Here is a 23,635-nt window from a genome sequence, read left to right on the forward strand (position 1 = left end):
ATAGGATGCCACACACATTTAGATACAGAGCCTATTGTTCAGTCTTTTTCTATTGTTGTATCATTTAATCTTGATGGCATGGTTACCTGGTGACGGCATAGTCCCTGGTGATGGCATAGTCCCTGGTGATGGCATAGTCCCTGGTGATGGCATGGTTATCTGGTGATGGCATAGTCCCTGGTGATGGCATGGTTACCTGGTGATGGCATAGTCCCTGGTGATGGCATGGTTATCTGGTGACGGAATTGTTGCCTGGCTGTGGGATGGTTGCCTGGCTAAAGGGTGGTTGTCTGACTGTAGGATAGTTGCCTGGTGATGCCATGGTTACTTGGAGATGGAATGGTTGCCCAGTTATGGGATGGCCACCTGTTGCTGGGATGGTTGCCTGGTGAAAGGATGGTTATTGGCTGGATGCCTGGTGATGGCATGGTTGCCTGGTGATGGGATGGTTACCTGGTGATGGGATGGTTACCTGGTGATGGGGTGGTCACCTGGTGTTGGGATGGTCAGCTGGCTATGGGATAGTCAATTGGCTATGGGATGGTCAGGTGGTTATGGGATTGTCAGTTGTTTATGGGATGGTCAGTTGGCTATGGGATAAGAACATAAGAAATAGGAGCAGGAGTAGGCCAACTAGCCCTTCGAGCCTGCCCCGCCATTCAATAAGATCATGGCTGATCTGTCGTGGCTCAGTTCCACATTCCTGCCCTCTCCCCATAACCCTTAATCCCCTCTCTCATCAAAAACCCATCAACCCGCGTCTTAAAAATATTTAGCGAGGCAGCCTCCACCACTTCAACGGGCAGAGAATTCCAGAGACTCACCACCCTTTGAGTGAAGAAGTTCCTCCTCAACTCTGTTCTAAACCGCCCCCCCCCCCTTTATCTTGAGGCGATGCCCCCTAGTCCTACTATCCTTTCTGAACGGTCAGCTGGCTATGGGATGGTCAGTTGTTCATGGGATGGTCAGTTGCTATGAAATGGTCAGTTGCTAATGGGATGGTCAGTTGGCTATGGGGTGGTCAGTTGGCGATGGGATGGTCAGGTGTTTACGGGATGGTCAGTTGCTATGGGATGGTCAGTTGTTTATGGGATGGTCATTTGCTCTGGGATGGTCAGTTGGATAGGGGATGGTCAGTTATTTATGGGATGGTCAGTTGCTATGGGATGGTCAGTTGCTATGGGATGGTCAGTTGTTTATGGGATGGTCAGTTGCTATGGGGTGGTCAGTTGGATATGGGATGGTCAGTTGCTATGGGATGGTCAGTTGTTTATGGGATGGTCAGTTGCTATGGGATGGTCAGTTGGATATGGGATGGTCAGTTGCTATGGGATGGTCAGTTGGATATGGGATGGTCAGTTGCTATGGGATGGTCAGTTGGATATGGGATGGTCAGTTGCTATGGGATGGTCAGTTGGATATGGGATGGTCAGTTGCTATGGGATGGTCAGTTGGATACGGGATGGTCAGTTGCTATGGGATGGTCAGTTGGATATGGGATGGTCAGTTGGATATGGGATGGTCAGTTGCTATGGGATGGTCAGTTGGATATGGGATGGTCAGTTGCTATGGGATGGTCAGTTGCTATGGGATGGTCAGTTGGATATGGGATGGTCAGTTGCTATGGGATGGTCAGTTGGATATGGGATGGTCAGTTGCTATGGGATGGTCAGTTGGATATGGGATGGTCAGTTGCTATGGGATGGTCAGTTGGATATGGGATGTTGGGTTCAGACCCATTCCTCGACCTCACTTCACCCGGCTCCTGATTGGCTACCCTCTCCTGCAGTTCTGATTGGCTGGGGATTTCCCGCTCGGCGATTGGCAGATGTACCCGTTGCCTCGCTGGGATTGGCTGCTCCCCCGCGGCATGGCCGGTTCCGATTGGCTGAGGCGCGCAAGGAGGGGCGGGGCCCGAACGGCCGTTACCCGGCCTGCCCCTTTGCCGCCGGCTCACTTCCGGCGGCCCTGGAAGCGTCATGTCCGGGAGCCGGGCCTGCCCGTGAGAGAGTCGGAGGAGAGCCCGGCCCGAGAGAGGGAGAGAGCGACCCGGGAGAGGGAAGGGGAGAGGGACAGAGCGGCCCGGGAGAGGGAAGGGGAGAGAGGGAGAGAGAGAGCCCGGCCCGGGAGAGCCCGGCCCGAGAGACACAGAGAGAGAGCCCGGCCTGAGAGAGAGGGAATTAGAGCCAGGCCCCAGAGGCACTGAGAGAGCCTGGACTGAGAGAGCCCAGACTGAGAGACCGGCCCGAGGGAGAGAGTGAGAGCCCAGCCTGAGAGGCACAGAGTGAGAGAGCCCGGCCTGAGAGAGCCCAGTCTGAGAGAGCCCGGCGTGAGAGAGACTGGTCTGAGAGAGCCCGGCTTGAGAGAGACTGGTCTGAGAGAGCCCGGCGTGAGAGAGACTGGTCTGAGAGAGCCCGGCGTGAGAGAGACTGGTCTGAGAGAGCCTGGCGTGAGAGAGACTGGTCTGAGAGAGCCCGGCGTGAGAGAGACTGGTCTGAGAGAGCCCGGCGTGAGAGAGACTGGTCTGAGAGAGCCCGGCGTGAGAGAGACTGGTCTGAGAGAGCCCGGCGTGAGAGAGACTGGTCTGAGAGAGCCCGGCGTGAGAGAGACTGGTCTGAGAGAGCCCGGCGTGAGAGAGACTGGTCTGAGAGAGCCCGGCGTGAGAGAGACTGGTCTGAGAGAGCCCGGCTTGAGAGAGACTGGTCTGAGAGAGCCCGGCTTGAGAGAGACTGGTCTGAGAGAGCCCGGCGTGAGAGAGACTGGTCTGAGAGAGCCCGGCGTGAGAGAGACTGGTCTGAGAGAGCCCGGCGTGAGAGAGACTGGTCTGAGAGAGCCCGGCGTGAGAGAGACTGGTCTGAGAGAGCCCGGCGTGAGAGAGACTGGTCTGAGAGAGCCCGGCGTGAGAGAGACTGGTCTGAGAGAGCCCGGCGTGAGAGAGACTGGTCTGAGAGAGCCCGGCGTGAGAGAGACTGGTCTGAGAGAGCCCGGCGTGAGAGAGACTGGTCTGAGAGAGCCCGGCGTGAGAGAGACTGGTCTGAGAGAGCCCGGCCCGAGAGACACAAAGAGAGAGAGAGACCAGCCCAAGAGAGGGAGCCTGGCCTGAGAGAGGGAGCGAGAGAAAGAGCCCGGCCCAAGAGAGAGGGGGAGAGAGAGCCTGGCAAGAGAGAGACACACACAGAAGGAGCCTGGCGTGAGAGAGAGGGGCGCAGAGCGAGCCTGGCCCGGGGGGGGTAGAGAGAGAGACGCAGAGGGAGCCTGGCCTGGGAGAAAGAGACGCAGAGCGAGCCTGGCCCGGGGGAGAGAGACGCAGAGAGAGAGTACGGCCCGAGAGAGCCCAGGCCGAGAGAGAGAGAGACGCAGAGCAAGCCCGGCCTGGGAGAGAGACTCAGAGAGAGAACGCAGCCCGTGAGAGAAAGAGGCCGGCCTGAGAGACAGAGAGAGAACGCAGCCCGTGAGAGAAAGAGGCCGGCCTGAGAGACGGAGAGAGAGCCCAGCCCGAGAGGGGACAGCCACGGCGACCTGTGAGGCCCAGGCCCACTGATTCACAACTGGAGCAGCAACACTAACCTGCCCGTCGTTGCCACGCACAGGTACCGGGGAGGGAATGCGGCCAGAGGGGGAGACCCATCCCCATCCCCATCCCCACTTGCTTTTAGTTGAAGGAGGGCAAACTGCTCCCCCTTCTTGATGAGTCTGCCCCCTCAACTTGTAGATAAAGGAGCCTGCACCCCCCCCACTTCTCTCCCTTTTTCAGGGAGGGATGGGATATGCTCCTCCAGAAGGAGAGGAATGGACCGAAGGGCCTTGGTTGAACTGTTGATCTGGCTTGGGTCAAAGGCTGGCACTTCTTATGATCTGGCGTTTAAACAGCCTGATCCCAGATCAGTTGCGGAGCTCGAGTGAATCCACTGAGGAAGCTAGTAATTATTTTCCTTGGGATAGTTTCCAATTCACTAAAATAAATTTTATTCCAATAAGAGTGGGCGGTGATGGCAAGGGTGATATTTCTGACTGGCACTGTGCAAGGAGATGACTGCAGCATATGCTGATTATAGAGTTGAGATTGGCCATTAATTTAGTGCACTGCAAAACATGGTTGGTGTCTTGATTTCAAAGGCTAAGCATCGAAACAGAAACCCAAGGATTGCTGTGGGTTTGTGATGTTGGTGTTATTTGGGAGACCTCACCTTCCAGGCTCACTGTTCTGCTCGACAATGTCTGGATCACCTCTACCACTGCTGTTGTTAGAAGTGTTGGCTTCAGACGCGATAGATGCTCATGGTGTTAAATCCTCACTTATGCTACAGTGTGACTGATGTGCAAGTGTCAGAAGATGCAGCAATTCTTGCTGCTCTCCTTCACAAGAGAGATTGCGAGCATTTCCTATTTTCAGAGATACTATTAGCCCCGAGTTGGCTGGCGCTAAGAAGCCAAGTAAGGCAGGTCTGCTCTGTGGGGGCATCACTACACCGTTTGCTCAGGGAGCAGTGAAACAAGGTGATGTGCCAATAATGTCACTCGTCCCTGACTGGCTGCGAGGGACCAGCTGACTTGAGCGTAGGCGGGATCTCGCAGAGATGCCACTGTGTCTCCAGTTTTGTCTGAGGAGTCTGGGTGAAGGGCCAATATGACTCTGGCTGTAGGGACAACAGTGTCCTGAATGCTAAAGGAGGTGGGTCAGGAACGGGTGGACAACGGTGAGCTTTTCGGATGTCTAAAAGCCTGAAGAGCAACTGCAGCGAAGCAAGACTCGAGGAGGGTAAGGCATTTGAACATTGTGGGAAAGCTTGAGATGGCATGGAAAGGATGTGGGCAGAGGAAGTGTGTTTGCAACTCTGGATGAAACTGAGAGTGAGGGAGATTCTCCAATTCTCTGCTTCGTTGACCCAGAGTGATTTTCTTTTGGCAATGGGAAGTGGTGATGATGTTTGGGGGGTGTGAGAAGGAAAAGGAAGTCCTCCTTTGCCTGTTGGTGCATACTGTCTACTGTGCAGTAGCAGCAGTATTTTATTTTACTGTGACCCTGTGAGTTTCTGAATTGGTAAGTGGCTGGCAGGGCTGAGATGTGGGCATTGCCAGCATTTCTTGCCTGTCCCTAATTGCCCAGGACTGAGTGGCTTGCTGGGCCATTCCAGAGGGCAGTTGAGAGCCAATCACATTTGCTATGGGTATGGAGTCACATGTAGGCCAGACCGAATAAGATCACCTGTTTGGCTGCACTGAGGGAGAACTTAGCATGGCCAGTGCACCTAACCAACATCGTCTTCGGACTGTGGGAGGAAACCGGAGCACCTGGAGGAAGCCCACGCAGACATGGAGAATGTGCAGACTCTGCACGGACAGTGACTCAAGCCGGGAATTGAAGCCGGGTCCCTGGCGCGGTGAGGCAACAGTGCTAACCCCTGTGCATGTGTCCAGAACACGGGGCACAATTTCAGAATGAGGGGGGAGACCATTTAGGGCTGAGCTGAGGAGGAACCTCTGCACTCAGGGTGGTGAATTTTTGGAATTCTCCACCCTGTGGAAGCTTGTTCAAGACAGAAGCTAGATTCCTGGCGACTAATGACAACAAAGGATATGAGGTAGGGCAGGGAAAAGGGTTGATGATCAGCTGTGATTCAACTGAATGATAGAACAGACTCGATGGCTGAATGTCTTACTCCCGTGTTCCCTTCCCCTGCAATGGTGAGACTTCCCTGTCTGAGAGCCTTTGCTGTGCTCAGCGGCTGTTTGAGTTTGGGGGGGGAGACTTGGCTTTAATCCGAAGCCAGGGAGCAGGAGTGAACGTTGAGAGGCTCGCTCCCGTTCCTTTGTTAAAGGATGCCAAGGATAGGAGCCTGCTTTGCATTCTTTGTCGAGCTGGGTGTGAAGTTGCCAAACATCACAGTGCTTTGCATTTTGGCAAGTGCTGTGTGTGTGCACCTGGTGCACAATAACCGTCCAAAGATTCTGAGTTGATGCATCAGGCTTCTTTTCTGTTTTTCTTAGAAACCTTTCAGACTTCCTTGACAGATTGCACCGGGTACGGCCAGGTCGAGATGTTAGGTGAAGCAGGGTTAGGAGGGCTGGCGAATACTTGAACCAGGGCCGTTATTGATTTTAGGCCCTATACTTCACTCCCTCAGTACCTGAACAGGCGCCAGAGTGTGACGACGGGGGTGGGGGGGGGGAGTTTTCACAATAACTTCATTGCAGTGTTAATGTAAACCTACTCGTGACACTAATACTTAGTTCAAACAATACCTGTTTTTGTGTCTATAGTCCTAATGGTAACTGCCCATGTAAACATGTCACATTGTAATTACATCATTGTTCCAGTGGTGACAGTGCAGTGCTTTCTTTGGGGGATATGGGGGGAATTGCTGGAGGATTTAAGAACAGTTTGCAGAGCTGCTTATTGTAGCTTTCAAGTTTGTTTATTAGTGTCACGTGTAGGCATACATTAACACTGTAATGAAGTTACTGTGAAAATCCCCAAGTCACCCCACTCTGGCGTGCGCCTGTTCGGGTACACTGAGGGAGAATTTAGCACAGCCAATGCACCCTAACCAGCATGTCTCTCAGACTGTGGGAGGAAACCGTAGCACCCAGCAGAAACCCACACAGACACTGGGAGAAGGTGCAGACTCCGCACAGACAGTGACCAGAGCTGGGAATGGAACCCTGGCGCTGTGAGGCAGCAGTGCTAACCACTGTGCCACCCATAGTTGTCAGCATAGGGATTTGTACTGGCAAAACTTGGAAACTTCATGCAGTTGGAAAATATCTAATATAGGGCAATGTGAGATGGGCATTAAATGCTGGCCTCATTAGCCACAGCCACATTCTTGAACAAATTTTTAGAAAAATCAACTGTTTCTGCCCTGAAGTGAGTATTTGCAGTTTAACTGTATCCATTTTGTAATTGTTTTATTGAGTTTTATGCTGTGTCCCCTGCTACATACACCATTTCCAGCAACTGACTCCACTCCTCGCCCTGGCTGGGGCCAAACCAAACTCTTTGCAACACACTGTCATGCACTGTAATTCCAGGATGGGCTTCCCACCGCATAACTGTACCAACACTGAGACTGCTTATTTCCACCTCTGCGACACTACCCCGCCTCAGGTCATCTGCTAAGAGCCATGGTCTGTTCTTTCTTTCGCTCTGGGATCGCCAGTGCACACCTGTCTGCCCTCTGTGTCTTAACAGGCACCAAATCCTCTGAAGCCATCACCTCTGTGCTTGTTTGACCATTGGTTCCTGGTTCAGCTGTGCCTTTGATGCAAATTCTCACCCTTGTCTTCGAATGCCTTCAAGTCCTTTCCCCTTCCGATCTGTAGTTTGCTATGGCCCCCAAACCCCCTCTGCTTCCTCAATTCTAGCATCTTGGAAAGCATTGATTTCAATCTCTATCATTGGGAGCCAGGCTCCAAAGCTCTGAAATTGTTTCTTTCTCTCCACCCCTCTATCCCTGTTTCCTCCTTTGAAATATCTCTGAAAAATCGACCTCTTGGCTAGAACAGATCCTTATATGGCTTCATGTCAGATCTTGCAAAATGTTCTCAAGTATGTTTCAGATGATGTGTAAATGTCGGTTGTTGGCCTTCACTGGAGTGACTCGATGGGTTAGAATTCCCACCTCTGAGTCAGATGCTGAGGTCTCAAGTCCAGCACTGGAGCGTGTAATCCAGACTTCCATGTTCAAGGACGCAGCAAGAAGTCTCACAACACCAGGTTAAAGTCCAACAGGTTTATTTGGTATCACGAACCTTCAGGAGCGCTGCTCCTTCATTAGGTGAGTGGGCCACTCGCCTGATGAGAGGGGATCACTCTGAAAGCTCATGATACTAAATAAACCTGTTGGGCTTTAACCTGGTGTTGTGAGACTTATTACTATGCCCACCTCAATCCAATGCCAGCATTGCCACATCATGTTGGAGGACGGTTGCTCTGGCAAGGTGGCATACCTTGGAACAGACATGATTCCTTGTGCTTTATCCTGCAGATTGGGTAAATATCAAAAGATATGTCCCATGATTTGATTTTTTTAATCATAAGTATTGGAATACAATGAAAAGTATTGTTTCTTGCGTGCCACACGGACAAAGCATACCGTTCATAGAGTACACAGTGGGTGCCGAATGTAGTGTTACAGTTAAAGCTAGGGTGTAGAGAAAGATAGATATATAAAATCCGACAGCGGCAGTGAAGAAGCTGTTCTTCACTCGGTTGGTACACGACCTAAGACTTTTGTACCTTTTTCCCGACACAAGAAGGTGGAGGAGAGAATGCCCAGGGTGCATGGAGTCCTTAATTCTGCTGGCTGCTTTCCCGAAGCAGTGGGAAGTGTAGACGATGTCACTAGTTGGGAGGCTGGCTTGCGTGACAGACTAGGCTAAGTTCACCACCCTTTGTATTTTCCTGCAGTCTTGGTCAGAGCATCCGGAAAGGATGCTTTCTATGGTGCATCTGAAAATTGTTGTGAGTTCATAAAATCCCTACAGTGCAGAAGGAGGCCACCCACAATCCCATCCAGGCCCTAACCCTGTAATCCCACACATTTAACCTGTTAACCCCCTGATACTAGGGTCAATTTAGCATGACCAATCAACCTAACCTGCACATCTTGAGCGTGGGAGGAAACTCTCGCAGACACGGGGAGAACGTGCAAACTCCACACAGGTAGGGACCCAAACCGGGAATCGAACCTGGGTCCCTGACACTGAGGCAGCAGTGTCGCCCTATATAGTTGCAGTGGACGTGTTGAATCCCTATAGCCTTCTGAGGAAGTAGTGGCATTGGTGGGCTCTCTTAACTTTAGTGTCAGCATAGGGGGCCAGGACAGGTTGTTGGTGATCTGGATCAGACTGGACACTAGAAATACAGCAGTAGTCTTTCATTTAATGGCTGTAACTGTGGGATCCTGCTGTGAGCTTAATGACTGACTACACACCAGGGTTGTGTTTCATTACCTACCCACTGCTTGCTACTTTTCCCAGAGACAATGGGTTGGATGCATACAAGTTCTTCCTGTACATCAATCAAGCCCCATTCTCTGCACTAATTCACAGTTGCACTTGGCAGATAATTACTGTAAATTGTGGGTGGGTGGGATAGGTGTGAACTTTTTGTATAATGCGCACTTGAACTGCGAAAGCAAACACCCCAACAGTTTATTTATACATCAGAATCATCTAGCACAGTGATGGAGAGAGCACCTTTGTATGGTGAGGGGTAGGGTGTTTGTGATAGTTTTGAGGATCTAACTCAAGCAAAGAGTGAATCACTCCGCATTCTGTGGTGGAACTAAGCTATAGGCTGAAGAGGTGAGTTTCAGGAAGTGCCTTTACATAAATAGGAACAGACCCTTGAGCTTGATCCTCCATCCAAAAGAATCGCAGCTGATGTGATTCAGTCTTGGTCAGAGCAGGAGCCATACAACTGGATAGGATGCTGTCTATGGTGCGTCTGTAAAAATTGGTGAGAGTCATAGCGGACATGCCGAATCTGTGGAGAGAGTCCAATATGACTCTTCGGAATTTGGTCACAGATCAGCCTTGCCCTTATTGGGAGAATAGGCTTGATGGGCTGATTGGCCTACTCCTGTTCTGATCTTCCCAGGCAGGCTATGTTTTCCCTCGGTTTGGGATTCGTGGCCACAGTCACACTTGGGTTGTCCTTCACCCTTCATTTGCATGGCAGGTGTCTGCATCATCCATGCCCTGTGTCAGTTTGGATGAGTATAGCAGGGTTCAAAACCAGGCACTTGCCATTGGGTCAGTGCTGAAGATACTGGGGTTCTTTTTGCTGCAAGTATCCCACAATTCCGGTTATCTGGGTCATGCATTAATAGCTGTGTCACTATATTTGTGGTTTTTTTCCAAGTCTTCATGAATGAATGGGTCAGTGTTGCTCTTGATTCTGCCCATCTCACTGGGCACTGTGGTGAATGTGAGCCTGTACCTGGAATCATTGAGGTGGCCTGAGCTGGAGCGTCCCTGACATTGTCCTTATGGCAGTGTGCTCTTCACCAAATCCACAAGGCAGAGTGGACTTGGAGCCACTGCTAAAGTGTGGACTATCCTGGCTGGGATTGGAGCAGCGATCCCAGATCCAGAAGTAACATTCCAGTCGTTCCATGCCAATTAGAGCATTGTATTTGCTTCCAGATGTGTTGGGGTTTGGTCTTTGGAGCATTGGCAAGTCCCCAGTTTTGAACCCCAATGGGTCAGTGAAGAAGATACTGGGGTTCTTTTTGCTGCGAGCATCCCACAATTCTGGTTGTCTGGGTCATGCGTTAATAGCTGTGTGAATATATTTGTGGTTTCTTTCAAGTCTTCACGAACAGATGGGTCAGTGCTCATGATTCCGCCCATTTCACTGGGCATTGTGGTGAATGGTAGTCCCTCTGATCTCTCACCTCCATGCCAGCTTCCCACACTGTCCCATGATGCAGTCGAGAAATGTGTCAACCTCTTCCTTTGAACATGGTCGTGGCTGAGCCTCCAGAACATTCTGAGGTGGAGAATTGTAACGGTTCAGCATTGTCTGAGTGAGGAGATTGCTCCTGATCTCAGTGCTAAATGGCCTACCCCTGATTCTGGGATTGGATGAAGAGCGTGCAAGTTCTTTGGGAGCTTCACAGAGGCAAGCACTTGCCTCGCCTGAAAATCAAATCGCCCCCACCCATCTGCCTGTCCAGATTGTATTGTCCTTGAAAGTGCCAGCAGCTCATATTCCTGCAGATCCCTCTTGCAATGTAGTTTTTAAATCCACCCCTTTCCAGCTTCTGCTCATGTCCTAGTATCAGAATAGCCCTATCCAAGATCCTGATGTCCCAGGTTGACTGACGAGTGCTCTATCTGTTTGCCCTTAAACTCCTCTTCCAATTGGGCACTTTACAGCCTTCCAGGCTAAACATTGAGTTCAGCAATTTCAGAGCATGAATTCTCTCCTTTGTCTTCATTCCACTAATATTATTTCATTCACCACTCAGTTCAAAAAAAAGTTTTATTTAAAATTTATGGTGTGTCACAAGAGGCCTTACATTAACACTGTAATGTAGTTACTGTGAAAATCCCCTAGTCACCACACTCCATCTGTTTGGGTTCACTGAGGGAGAATTTGGGATGGCCAAGGTACCTAACCAGCAAGTCTTTTGGACTGTGGGAGGAAACTGGAGTACCTGGGGGAACCCATGCAGACACAGGGAGAACATGCAGACTCTGCACAGACAGTGACCCAAGCAGGGAATCAAACCCAGTCCCTAGTGCTGTGAGGCAGCAATGCCAACCACGGTACCACCCATGGCTGTGGAAGGTGCTTTGTGACATTTGGAGAAAATGAAAGATAAAAGATGTGTGGGTTAGGTGGATTGGCTGTGCGAAATTGCCCCTTAGTCCAGAGATGTGCACATTAGGTAGATTAACAAGATAAACATGTGGGGTTACCAGGGGATGGTCCTGGGTATCAGAGATTTGGTGCAGATCCGGTGGGCCAAATGGCCTCCGCCTACACTGTAGGGATTCTGTGAATAAGCAAGTTGATATTTTGTTTTTACTTTGTTGAGCTTGACAGTATGACTGCGACTTGGATATTAAGTCTTCAGGCTTCACTTTCCTCTGGAGCCGTCAGATGAACTGATGGTGTTACATCTCAGAGCAGAGAAGATTAAGGTGCGAGGTGGAAACTGAACAGAGATATTTAAAATCAGTGGGGGAAAGGTTTGTCTTTCCTGTGGCAAATGGGTGGACAGTCAGAACTGATGGGAATTCCTGCCCCTCATTCTTCTGTAAGTTATTTCTAACCTGCCTGATAAGACCCATTCCCGGGCCATGCCAGAGGCTTGTGATTCGATTCTCTGGCTTTCTTCAATCCTTGCTCTGGCCGTGTCTCAATTTTAACTACCCATTCTTCTCCCCCTTCTGTTCAATTTCCCCTTCAGTCGTTGCCAGTACAAGGCCATCCAGCCTTCAGTGTCCGCCCTTGGTGGTCTTTCTCCCTCTGAACTATGCCTCAGCACTTTCGATCAGATCCTGTGATACTATTATTTGAATTCCTCGGTCAACAACCAAGATGAGAAATTTCTTTCATAGTGGGGTGTGGATCTTTGGAATTCTCCATCCCAGAGAGCTGTGGAAGCTCAGTCATTGAGTATGTTCAGGGCAGAGTTTGATCGATTCCTGATTAACGATAAAGGGTTATGAGGATAGTGGGTGTGAAAAACACTTAAAGTATCTGATCAGCAATGATAATATTGGGTGGTGAAGCAGGCTCGACGGGCTGAATGGCCTGCTGCTCTTATGTTGGTTAGAAAGTAGAAGCAGAATAAGGTCATACGGCCCTTCGAGCCTGCTCCGCCATTCATTATAATCATTAGCTGAACATCGACCTCAGTATCCTGATCTCTCTGCCCCTCACCACCTACCCTGTATCCCATGATCCCTTTAGCCCAAGAGCTACATCTAATTTCTTCTGGAAATTGGTTAAGATATCTTGGTTGTTTATGGGAATTTGCTCTGCATAAATAGTCTGCTGCTTCCTTCACAACTCAATTCAGTCCAGCGTTCAGCCTTTGCAGTGTTGACGGGAAAAGGTTCGGGGCAAAGAGGAACCACTGAAATTGATAAAATTTGTTCAGTGTATAGCTGTACGTTATTTCACTGTTTGCTTGGGCGCTGTGTGCCTTGTGAGCACAAATGGGAGGAGGCAAAGTATTTGTTTTGAAAAGTTCTGGTTAAAAAGAGGAAGTTTTCAGCTTGAATGCAAAAATTCTGTCCTCGCAGTTTCAAAGGAGGAATGAAAAGAAATGTTTTGAAGGTTTACGCACTTTCCTCAGGTTAGGCTTTAAGCAGTTCTTCAGTTTTGTCACTTTGCATTCTTCAGCAGCCTCCCGGGTCTTCTCTGGGTGCTCCAGTTTCTCCCACACTCCAAAGATGAGCAGATTATAGGTTGACTGGCCACGCTTGGTTGCCCCTTAGTGTCAGGAAGATTAGCAGGGTAAATACTTGGGGTTACAGGGATAGGGCATGGCTGGGCCGAATGGTCACCTTCTGCACTGGAGCAATTTTGTGGTTAACGATGCCTCTGTAGTTCAGCATCCCCAGAAGTGAACTCCTGCCTGTTCCTTAGAGGATGGAAGAGTTTGCATTTATACAGCGCCTTTCGTAACTGCAGAGAGCCAAAAAATGGGTTCCAACCACTGAAGTCTTTTTGAAGTGGTGATGGCAAAGGATACTCTGAATCAGGTGGATAGTCAGAGAAAAGCCAGTGGGTTAGATAAAGCTTCAAAGTTCTGGAGTCGGAAGTGCTGTGCAGTACAGTTCAGAGAGAGAAAGGCAGCCGAGGGTGGACATTGGAAAGGAAGACCAGACAGCCTTCTCCAGGCAACAATCAAAGGAGAAATTGAGGGTAAAAACTAGATTGGTGGATAAAATTGAGTTGTGGACTGGGCGAGGTTTGAAGAAAGCCAGAGAGAAGTAGTACGATGTGTCAATGGTCCCACTAAGGCCATAGTGTCAACAAACGGAGGAAGGGGGCGGCATGGCAGTTAGCACTGCTGCCTCACAGCGCCAGGGACCCGGGTTTAATTCCCGGCTTGGGTCACTGTTTGTGTGGAGTTTGCACATTCTCCCCATGTCTATGTAGGTTTCCACCGGGTGCTCTGGTTTCCTCCCACAGTCCAAAAGACGTGCTGGTTAGGGCGCACTGGCCATGCTAAATTGCCCTTCAGTGTACCCGAACAGGCGCCGGAGTGTGATAACTAGGGGATTTTCACAGGAATTTCATTGCAGTGTGAATGTAAGCATACTTGTGACTAATAAATAAAGTTTAACTTTTTTAAACTGTTCAATATAGGAATCATGGCAGCTAATTTGCATAGAGCTAACTATTTATGTTCAGGGATAAATATTGATAGTGCGGTTGAATCCTCTGCCCTGCTGTGGGATTTTTATGCCTACCTAGGTTGGTAGACAGATGTAAAAGATAGCACCATTTATGGTACCGTTCTCCCCTCGTGCTGAATTGGACTGTCAGCCTAGAATATGTGCTTGGACTGGGACCCATCACCAGCAACGGCCGTGAGAGACTAGGTGCGCACAGATGTCTTCACTACCTCTCTTTTGCCATATCTTGTGCTCCTAGGTTTGGTTCCCAGGATATTGCCGAGCTAGGCAACCATAGCAACAGCTGTTGCCAAATACCAACTGTGTCGTTGTGGGATGAGCAAGATTGATTTAATCTATATAATCAGCTGTAACCCTTAGCAAACAAGCTGCAGAACTGAGAGCTACTGAAGAGAAAACAGCTCTGGAACTTTTTGTTTTGCAACTTTTCACCATTCTCTGTCTAGAATGGAATAATTTCCATTTTGGGCTGGCAGTAACTGTTACATAGCTGCAGCCCTGTATCTAGCAGTTAGATACCTAGGGGTACTGTACCTATCCTGGGAGTGTTTGATGGGGACAGTGTAGAGGGAGCTTTACTCTGTATCTAGCCCCGTGCTGTACCTGTCCTAGAGTGTTTGATGGGCTCAATGTAGAGGGAGCTTTACTCTGTGTCTAATGCAGTGCTGGGAGTGTTTGATTGGCATGATGTGGAGATGCCAGCGTTGGATTGGGTTAAAACAGTAAGAAGTCTTTCAACACCAGCTTAAAGTCCAACAGGTTTATTTGGTAGCAAAAGCCACTAGCTTTCAGAGTGCTGTTCCTTCATCAGATGAGTGGGATCTCAGTTCGCAAACAGGGCATATAAAGATACAAACTCAATTTACAAAATAATGTTTGGAATGTGAGTCTTAACAGGTAATCAAGTCTTAAAGGTATAGACAATGTTAGTGGAGATAGGATTAAGAACAAGTTGAAGAGATGTGTATTGTCTCCAGACAGGACAGTGAGTGAGATTTTGGAAGGCTGGGCAAGTCACAGAGTTACAAATAGTGTGACGTGAATCCAAGATCCTGGTTGAGGCCGTTCTCGTGTGTGGAACTTGGCTATCAGTCTCAGCTCAGCAACTCTGCGCTGTCGTGTGTTGTGAAGGCCGCCTTGGAAAATGCTTACCTAAAGATCAGAGGCCAAATGCCCGTGACCACTGAAATGTTCCCCAACAGGAAGACAGCACTCTTGCCTGGTGATTGTTGAGCGGTGTTCATTCATCCGTTGTCATAGCGTCTGCATGATCTCCCTAATGTACCATGCCTCGGACATCCTTTCCTGCAGCATATCGGGTAGACAACATTGGCCAAGTTGACAATCACCAGGCAGGACAGTTGTCTTCCTGTTGAGAAACACTTCAGCAGTCACGGGCATTCGGCATCTGATCTTCGGGTAAACATTCTCCAAGGCGGCCTTCACGATACATGACAGCGCAGAGTCGCTGAGCTGACACTGATGGCCAAGTTCCACGCACATGAGGACAGCCTTAACCAGGATCTTGGGTTCCTGTCACACTATCTGTAACCCCCATGACTTGTCTGGACTTGCAAAATCTCACTGACTGTCCTGGCTGGAGACAATACACATCTCTTTAACCTGTGCTTAATGCTCCCTCCACTCTCAATGTCTGTACCTTTCAGACTTGACTACCTATAAAGACTTGCTCTCTAACCATTATTTTGTAAATTGGGTTTGTGTCTTTATATGCCCTGTTTGTGAACTGAAATCCTACTTACCTGATGAAGGAGCAGCACTCCGAAAGCTAATGGCTTTTGCTACCAAATAAACCTGTTGGACTTTAACCTGGTGTTATGAGATGACTTAGTGTGTGATGGGGATAATATAAAGGGAGCTTTACTCTGTATCTAACCCTGTGCTGCACTATCCTGAGAGTGTTTGATGGGGACAGTGTAGAGGGTACTTTACTCTGTATCTAACCACATGCTGTACCTGCCCTGGGGATGCTCTCAAACTTTCCTCAAGCTAAGGGAACAAAAAAGAAGTCTGTAAATTCTGAAATCTGATGAAAGGAGAAGTGCAGTTCGACCATTAACGTCCAGAGTTGTGGCCAGTGCTGATTATGGAGAAGTGCATGGTGCGAATAAGAACATTGAAGGGAAGTCCTGTTTGTAGCAAAATTCTTCAGAGCAGGGAAACCATGCAACTGAGGACTGCAGCTACACTGATCTTTAGCTTTGTGAATGCTAATAAAACAAGATTCTGGATTATACACCTCATGGCATTAAACATAAAACCATCGAAGTGATGCTGAATTAATGCATGTCATTGGTTAGACTGTAGATGAAGTATTAGGTACAGGTCTGGACACATTGCCTATCGATTAGGGCGTGGTTAAACGAATTGGGGATTTTCTCAATGGGTCGGGGACAGAGGCATAGGAGAATCTGTAAAACTGTAATGGTAGAATTCTTAGGGTTATGGGGTATCTAACATGGGCTGATCATTTTGTGATTTGTAGAAGCAGGAGGAGGCCATTCAGCCCCTTGGCACTGTTTGGTCATTCATTCAGGTCATAAGCTGATCTTTATCTTACTCTGTCCACCCAGCTTCACCTCAATTTCCCCTCCTAGTCTTGCAAAAACTCACCGGTCTTGTTTAAAATGATTAGATGTGCTTTTGGAAAAGTACAATTGTGTCTTCTGGTAAATCGATAACTAGGAGGTGCAGCCGGAGGCTTAGCTGGAGAAAAATAATTGATAGCGTGGGACTCGAGCCATAACCTTTTCAGGTAAGTATCAGGAGAGGATATGAGAGATTGAATTCAAACAAACAGCCCTTTGGAGATCTAGTACCAGCACAGGTGCGATGGGTTGAATGACTACCTGTGCTGTAACTCCATAAGGTCACACAGTAGTGCTAGAAATTCTTGCGAGTGGAACCTGTTTTCTATACAAGTGCAAGATACACGTTCAATGGATACGAGTTAGGGGTGATCTTATCGAGGGCTATAAAATAATGAGGGGCATAGATCAGCTAGATAGCCAATATCTTTTCCCAAAGGTAGGGGAGTCTAAAACTAGAGGTCTAAGGTGAGAGGGCAGAGATACAAAAGTGTCCAGAGGGGCAATTTGTTTGAGGGTGGTGAGTTCTGGAACAAGCTGCCAGAGGTAGTAGTAGAGGCGGGTACAATTTTGTCTTTTGAAAAGCATTTAGACAGTTACATGGGAAGTTAGTTTGAGGGATATGGGCCAAACATGGGCAATTGGGACTAGCTTCGGGGTTAAAGAAAAATGGCGGCATGGACAAGTTGGGCCCAAGGGCCTGTTTCTATGCTGTAAACCTCTAATTAGCACCTATGATAAATTTGTAGCTTGATTCAGACCAGCCACACTGGACAGCTGCAATATGCTCCTCTACATAGAATACTGGGTTAAACGCTGGGATGGTGTGGAAGTGTTTACTTTGCTGGCAGCAGTCATATCAGCCTTCGCTGTCGTGGGGTTCTGTGGCCTCATTGTAGGGTGCATGTGCCCTGGTGGGGAGATGCGGGTGTACAGGGAGGAGGGTCTGTATTTGCGTATATATAGACATTACATCAGATTTTGGCAGGCTGGGACTAGCCTTAGCAGTTACCGTGTTGTAAATGTAGATGGTATCTTGCTGTGTTTGTACAGTCTTTCCTCTGCACTCTTTATTACTGAAAATCAACAGTTCTGAGGGATGTTTGTCAGCCAACCCAGAGATCATTTCTGCCTTTTGAACCGATGGAGAATCTCAATGCTTTTAAATCCCCCAGCATTACGCAGAGGTAAATTTAGGGTTTTGTTTTGTGGGGGGGGGCTTGCATTTTACCAAGTTACACTCATCCAGAGCATGTCAAGAGCACGCTCGAAGTGTTAGCGGATAGTAGTCAATTTGTGAACAGCACCAACAACTTGAGTTTTACATGGTGGTTTTAGTGTAATAATATGTTCCAAGGCTCTTCATGGGAGCATTACAGGGCGGCACAGTGGTTAGCACTGCTGCCTCACAGCACCAGGGGCCTGGATTTGATTCCCGGATTGGGTCATTGTCTGTGTGGAGTCTCCCTGTGTCTGCGAGAGTTTCCTCTGGGTGCTCCAGTTTCCTCCCACAGTCTGAAAGATGTGCTGGTTAGGTGCGTTGGTTGTGCTAAATTCTCCCTTAGTGTACCCGATCAGGCGCCGGAGTGATGACTAGGGCATTTTCACAGTAATTTCATTGCAGTGTTAATGTAAGCCTTACTTGTGACACTAATAAATAAGCTTTAATCGTGCAAAACAAAATTTGAGCGTTGCTGAAAAAAGAGTCATGCTGTCGAAGTGTTTCACCATAAACTCACAGGAGTGCCAAATTTCGCAGGGAACAACAATTTATATTGCGATGGAAGAGTGTGTTGATGGGTTGGCAAGGCAACTCTGCAAATTTAGAAACATAGAAAATAGAAGCAGGAGTAGGCCATTCAGCCCTTCAAGCCTGCTCCACCATTTAGTTTGATCATAGCACCCCTCTCCCTCATCTCCCTCAATCTCTTTAGCCCCAAGAACTATATCTAATTTCTTCTTGAAATCACGCAACGTTTTGGCCTCAACTACTTTCTGTGGTAGAGAATTCCACACGTTCACCACTCTCCGGATGAAGAAATTTCTCCTCATCTCATTCCTGTTGCCCGTTGTGAGCAGATAGAACATGTCCACTCATTGTGTCTACTTGGGGGGTGGAGGTGGGGTGGGCAGTAGCAACATTCCTGGTGGCAATGCTTTGCACAATCAGTTGACCTGCCTGGTTTGAACTTGAACAAAAACTTGGCAGTTAACTGTTCACTTGTGCATTCTCCTGGCAATGCCCTCTCCCAATCCGAGTCCACTTACCAACCAGTCAGCGGCTCTTTAGCAATGTGAATTGTTGGTCCCTTTGAGCTTTGGTCATCTTGCACGTCTGTTCTGATGAGTGCTAGTTGAAAAGCTTCAACGTGTCTTTTTTTTGTGCTGTATTACCAAGTGACTATAAAACAAACCATGCCATTGACCCACGTAAAGAGATATTAGGTCAGATGACCTAGAGAAGTAAGTTTTAAGGAGCCTGAAAGAAGGAAAGTGTAGTAGAGATTTTTGTGTTTGTTGATGTTGGTTGGAGGGATGAATGTTGGTCAGGATACTGGGAGAGCTCCCCACTCTGAAGCCTTGTCTGCTCCCGAAAGAAGCCTTTGAGGCCTTGGTTTAAAGTCTCATTGAGAGGAGCCTGCCTCTGACAGTGCAGCACCCCTCTGCAGTGTCATAACAGCCTAATTAGTCAGGAGTGGAACTTCAATCGACAGCCATCTGACTCAAAAGTGAGACTATAAAACTAACCACAAACACGTATGCTTTGTTTGCAAGTGCTAATCTATTTAAATATAGAATCCTTACAGTGTAGAAGGTCATCATTCAGCCCATTGAGCCTGCATGGACCACAATCCCACCTCGTGTCCCCGTGTATTTGCTCTACTAATCTGCCTGGCACTAAGGGTCAATTGAACATGGTTGCATGCCTTTGGACTGGGAGGAAACCTGAGCACCCGAAGGAAAACCCACGCAGACGGGGAGAATGGGGCTATGGAGAGAAGGCTGGGGAATAGCAGTCAATGAATTGCTCATTTGGAGAGCCAGTGCAGCCATGAAGGGCCGAACGGCCTCATTCTCTACACTAACAACTGTGATTCTGCTGTGTTTATGTTTTAAAAAAAATTGTCATCTCCCCCGACTATTTCGTTTGTTATGTCAATCCACTGTTCAATTATTAATCCAATGCCAGCGGATACAGTTTCTCCCTACCTACCCGAATTGAATCCTTTATCAAATCTTTTCACAGATCTATTACAATCTGATATTTCCCATTCATTGTACGTCCTGCGCAGCTCAGATCGAGATGAAGGGCATAAAATAAATGGTTGGCTTGGCAATGGGATTTGCATCCCTGATATTTAATGGTTTTTTTTTTGTAGGGGTCGTAGCCTAACTATCCTGTGTTGTCAGGCCATATCTTATTGACAGGTGCATAGAAACTAGAAGCAGGGGAAGGCCATTCAGCCCTTCGAGCCTTCTCCACCACTCATTTTTATCTTGGCTGATCATCAGATTCGATATTTGGATTTCCCCCTACCGCCCTCCGCCCATCCCTTGATCCCTTTAGATCCAAGAGCTACATCTAATTTCTCCTTGAAATTGCACAAAGTCTCAGCCTCATCTACTTTCTGTGGTAGTGAATTCCACACATTCATAGCTCCCTGGGTGAAAAAAATTCTCCTCACCTCAGTCATAAAAAGTTTCCCATTATCCTGAAACTAGACCCCTAGTATTGTACTGTTCCCCCCCCACCACCTTTTACAGATGCAGCATAGAAAGCATTCTTTCTGGTTGTATCACAGCTTGGTATGGGTCCTTCTTTTCCCAAGACCGCAAGAAACTACAAAAGGTCATGAATGTAGCCTAATCCATGACACAAACCAGCCTCCCATCCATTGTCTGCACTCTGTCTACACTTCCCGCTGCCTCGGAAAAGCAGCCAGCATAACTAAGGACCCCACGCATCCTGGACATTCTCTCTTTCACCTTCTTCCTTCGGGAAAAAGATACAAAAGCCTGAGGTCATGTGCCAGCTGACTCAAGAACAGCTTCTTCCTTGCTGCTATCAGACTTTGAATGGTCTTACCTTGAAGTAAGTTGATCTTTCTCTACACCCTAGCTGTGACTAAGACTACATTCTGCACTCTTGTTTCCTTCCCTATGAACGGTGTGCTTTGTATAGCGCACAAGAAACAATATTTTTCATTGTATTTTAATACATGTGACAATAATAAATAAATCAAAAACCCTTGGGAACATTCTTTCTCAATCTGACCTGCCTGACTCTATTAGAATTTTATAAGTTTCGATGAGATTCCTTCTCACTCTTAACTCCACTTTGTCTCTCCTCATATGACAGATCTGCCCTCCCAGGAGTCAGCCTGGCCAAACTTTGCTATATTTCCTCTATCCTTCCTCAGATAAATGCCCTGTTTATTCACAGGTATCGAAGGCTAGTTCATACGGATTGGTTTGTTGCCTCTCAGAGCACAGCAGAGGTTCGGGATTTCCAAAACCTGGACAGCAGCAGTTTATCTGCATGCTGAGTGAGTTCATCAGTGAATCTGTCAATTGCGACACTCCCATACCAGTTAAAGGTGTGCATTTATTCATGAACGCAGGAAGCCCTGCGGTGCTTTCCAGCCAATCATACACTTTTGAAGTGCAGTCTCCGTTGTAGAATAGGAAGCATGACAGCCAGTTAACAAGGTTTGCCCCACCTTGGTGTGAGAGATGGCAGTAAACATCAGAGACACTCAACATGCATGCTTGTGTCACCATAGGGGTCAGGTGTCCAATTGTGCCAACTGAGTGAATGCATTCAGTGTTGAGGCCAACTATTTATCCACCTGAGACTGCATTGAGATCACATCACAGAATTAGACCATTCAGCCCACCCATCCGGTGTTGGCCTTTATCCTTCACACGCTAGTAACCCGAGCTCTGTCTGCGCGCTTTGTCTCCGTGTACCTTTGAGTTCAGAAGACTTCTATAGGGATTCTATGAACTAAAGTTTAGAAGAGCTCATATAATCCCTGCAGCACAGAAGAGGCCATTCGATCCATTAAGTCTACACCAACACTCTGATAGAGTAAAGCCCCTGGCCCTCTCCCCTACCCTATCCCTGTACTCCACGCATTTCCCATGGCTAATCCATCTAACCTGCATATCTTTGGACACTGAGGAAATTTAGCATGGCCAATCTACCTAACCTACACATCTTTGGACTGTGCGAGGAAACCAGAGCACCCGGAGGAAAGCCATGCAGACATGGGGAGAACGTGAAAACTCCATACAGATAGTGGCCCAAAGCTGAAGTTGAACCCAGGTTGGTCACCCAAGGCTAGGATTGAACCAGGGCCTCTGGCGCTGTGAGGCAGCAGTGCCACTGGGCCTGTCCACTGAAGGGCATTAGTGAGCCAGGTGGATCTTTACGACCGACAATGGTTTCGTGGTCATCATTAGGCTTTTAATTCCAGAATTCTTTATCAAATTCCAGTTCCATCATGTGCCATGGTGGGATTCAAAGCCGGGTCTCCACTGGATTACTAAGTGACAACACCACCACGCTACTGTCTGCCATAGCTTGTTGAGGCCTTTCTGAAAGCCTACATACATCACATATGCTACATTCCACAAGCCACCATGATCCATCTGCTCCCCAAAGAATTCCTTAGTGACAGACTTGTTGAGCCGAGCCTTCCTCTCTGAAATTGGGTTTAACTGCTTTGAATTATTTTGTCGTCATCAAAATCTTTGACAATTTAAGTTTTAATTAAAGATTCCAAACTGTTCCCCACCACAGATGTTAAGAGAAAAAAATGCTGCTCTGTAATTACTTAGTTTAGCTCTGTCTGCATTTGAAATTATTCTGCTAGTTGGGGAGCCTGGGACTAAAATGATTTAAACCAGGTCTGGTAAGACTGAAGTTAGGAAATCTCTGCATGTGAAGAATTGTTTGTCAGTTGTTGATTTTAAATCTAAGTTTGATAGATTTTTGTTAACCAACTATTAAGGGATATGGGAAAAAGTGGACATATGGAGTTAGGCGACAGATTAATCACCATCTCCCAAAATGGTAGAACGGTTTTGAGGCGCAAAATGGCCGCTGCCTTATTCTGTAGATATCACATTGGCCACTTTACAATCCTCTGGTTCATAGCCAACCACAATGAGAATCTGAGGGATAATTTTTTTGGACCTCTGATACATCATAACATTGGCTAGAAGAGGAAGCCATTTATCCCATTGTGTCCATGCTAGCTGTCTGCCAGAGCTTTTCAACTTGTCCCACTCTCCTGCTTTTCTCCCTTAACCCTGCAGTTTCCCTTTCTGGGTAATTGTCTAATTCCCTTTCAAAAGCCACGATTGAATCTGCCTCCACCACACTCTCAGGCAGTGCATTCCAGATCCTAACCACTCGCTGCGTAAAAGATTTTTTCCTCATGTCGTCTTTGTATCTTTAGCCAATCACCTTGGATTGGTTTCCTCTGATTCTCGATTCTTCCACTAATTTAAATAGATTCTCCTGATCTATGTTATGCAGACCCCTCCGTGAACTCAACCTTCTCCATGGAGAAAGGCCCCGACTTGTACATTAAAAACTGGCAGGAGAAGGCAATTCGAGCCTTATCCGCCATTTAATACAGTCGTGGCTGATCTCACCTCTGCCTCATCTCCACCTTCCTGTTCGCTCCCCATAAGCCGTCAGCTACTAATTAAAAACCTGTACCGCCACCTCAAATATATTTGGTGTTCCACTGGACTCTGGGGTGGAGAATTTCATAGATTCACGACCTTTGAGTGAAATCATTCCTCTTCATTTCTGCTTTAAATCTTCCACCCCTCATCCTAAAACTATGGCCTTTTGTTCTAGAATGTCCAACAAGTGGAAAAATTCCCTATACGTTTACCCTGTCATCCACCTTTAGCAACTTTTATACCTCAATTATATCTCCCCTCATTCATTCTAAACTTCAAGTATAGTTCTGAACTTCTCAATCTATCTTCATAGGATAAGTCCCTGGAATCAACTTAATGAACCACCTCTAATGTATTTGTCTCCTTCCTCAAAGGAGACCAAAACTGTGTGCATTACTGCACTTGTGGTCTCATCAATTGCAACTTTTATGTTC

The 23,635-nt window shown here is 47.8% G+C and overlaps 1 protein-coding gene across 2 annotated transcripts in view; it reads left to right on the forward strand.

The window, feature by feature from the left end:
- Window positions 1-2,731: 2,731 nt before the first annotated feature.
- Window positions 2,732-23,635, forward strand: part of LOC145362284 (RAC-beta serine/threonine-protein kinase) — a 109,343-nt gene continuing 88,439 nt past the window's right edge. For both annotated transcript variants that reach the window (XM_080218372.1, XM_080218371.1), the window contains exon 1: window positions 2,732-3,590. The gene's annotated coding sequence lies outside the window, so the exon portion shown is untranslated. The remainder of the gene's footprint in view (window positions 3,591-23,635) is intronic.

The sequence above is a fragment of the Carcharhinus amblyrhynchos genome, unplaced genomic scaffold (genome assembly GCF_965287045.1).
Source record: "Carcharhinus amblyrhynchos unplaced genomic scaffold, sCarAmb.v2.hapA scaffold_37, whole genome shotgun sequence".
Classification (NCBI taxonomy): Eukaryota; Metazoa; Chordata; class Chondrichthyes; order Carcharhiniformes; family Carcharhinidae; genus Carcharhinus; species Carcharhinus amblyrhynchos.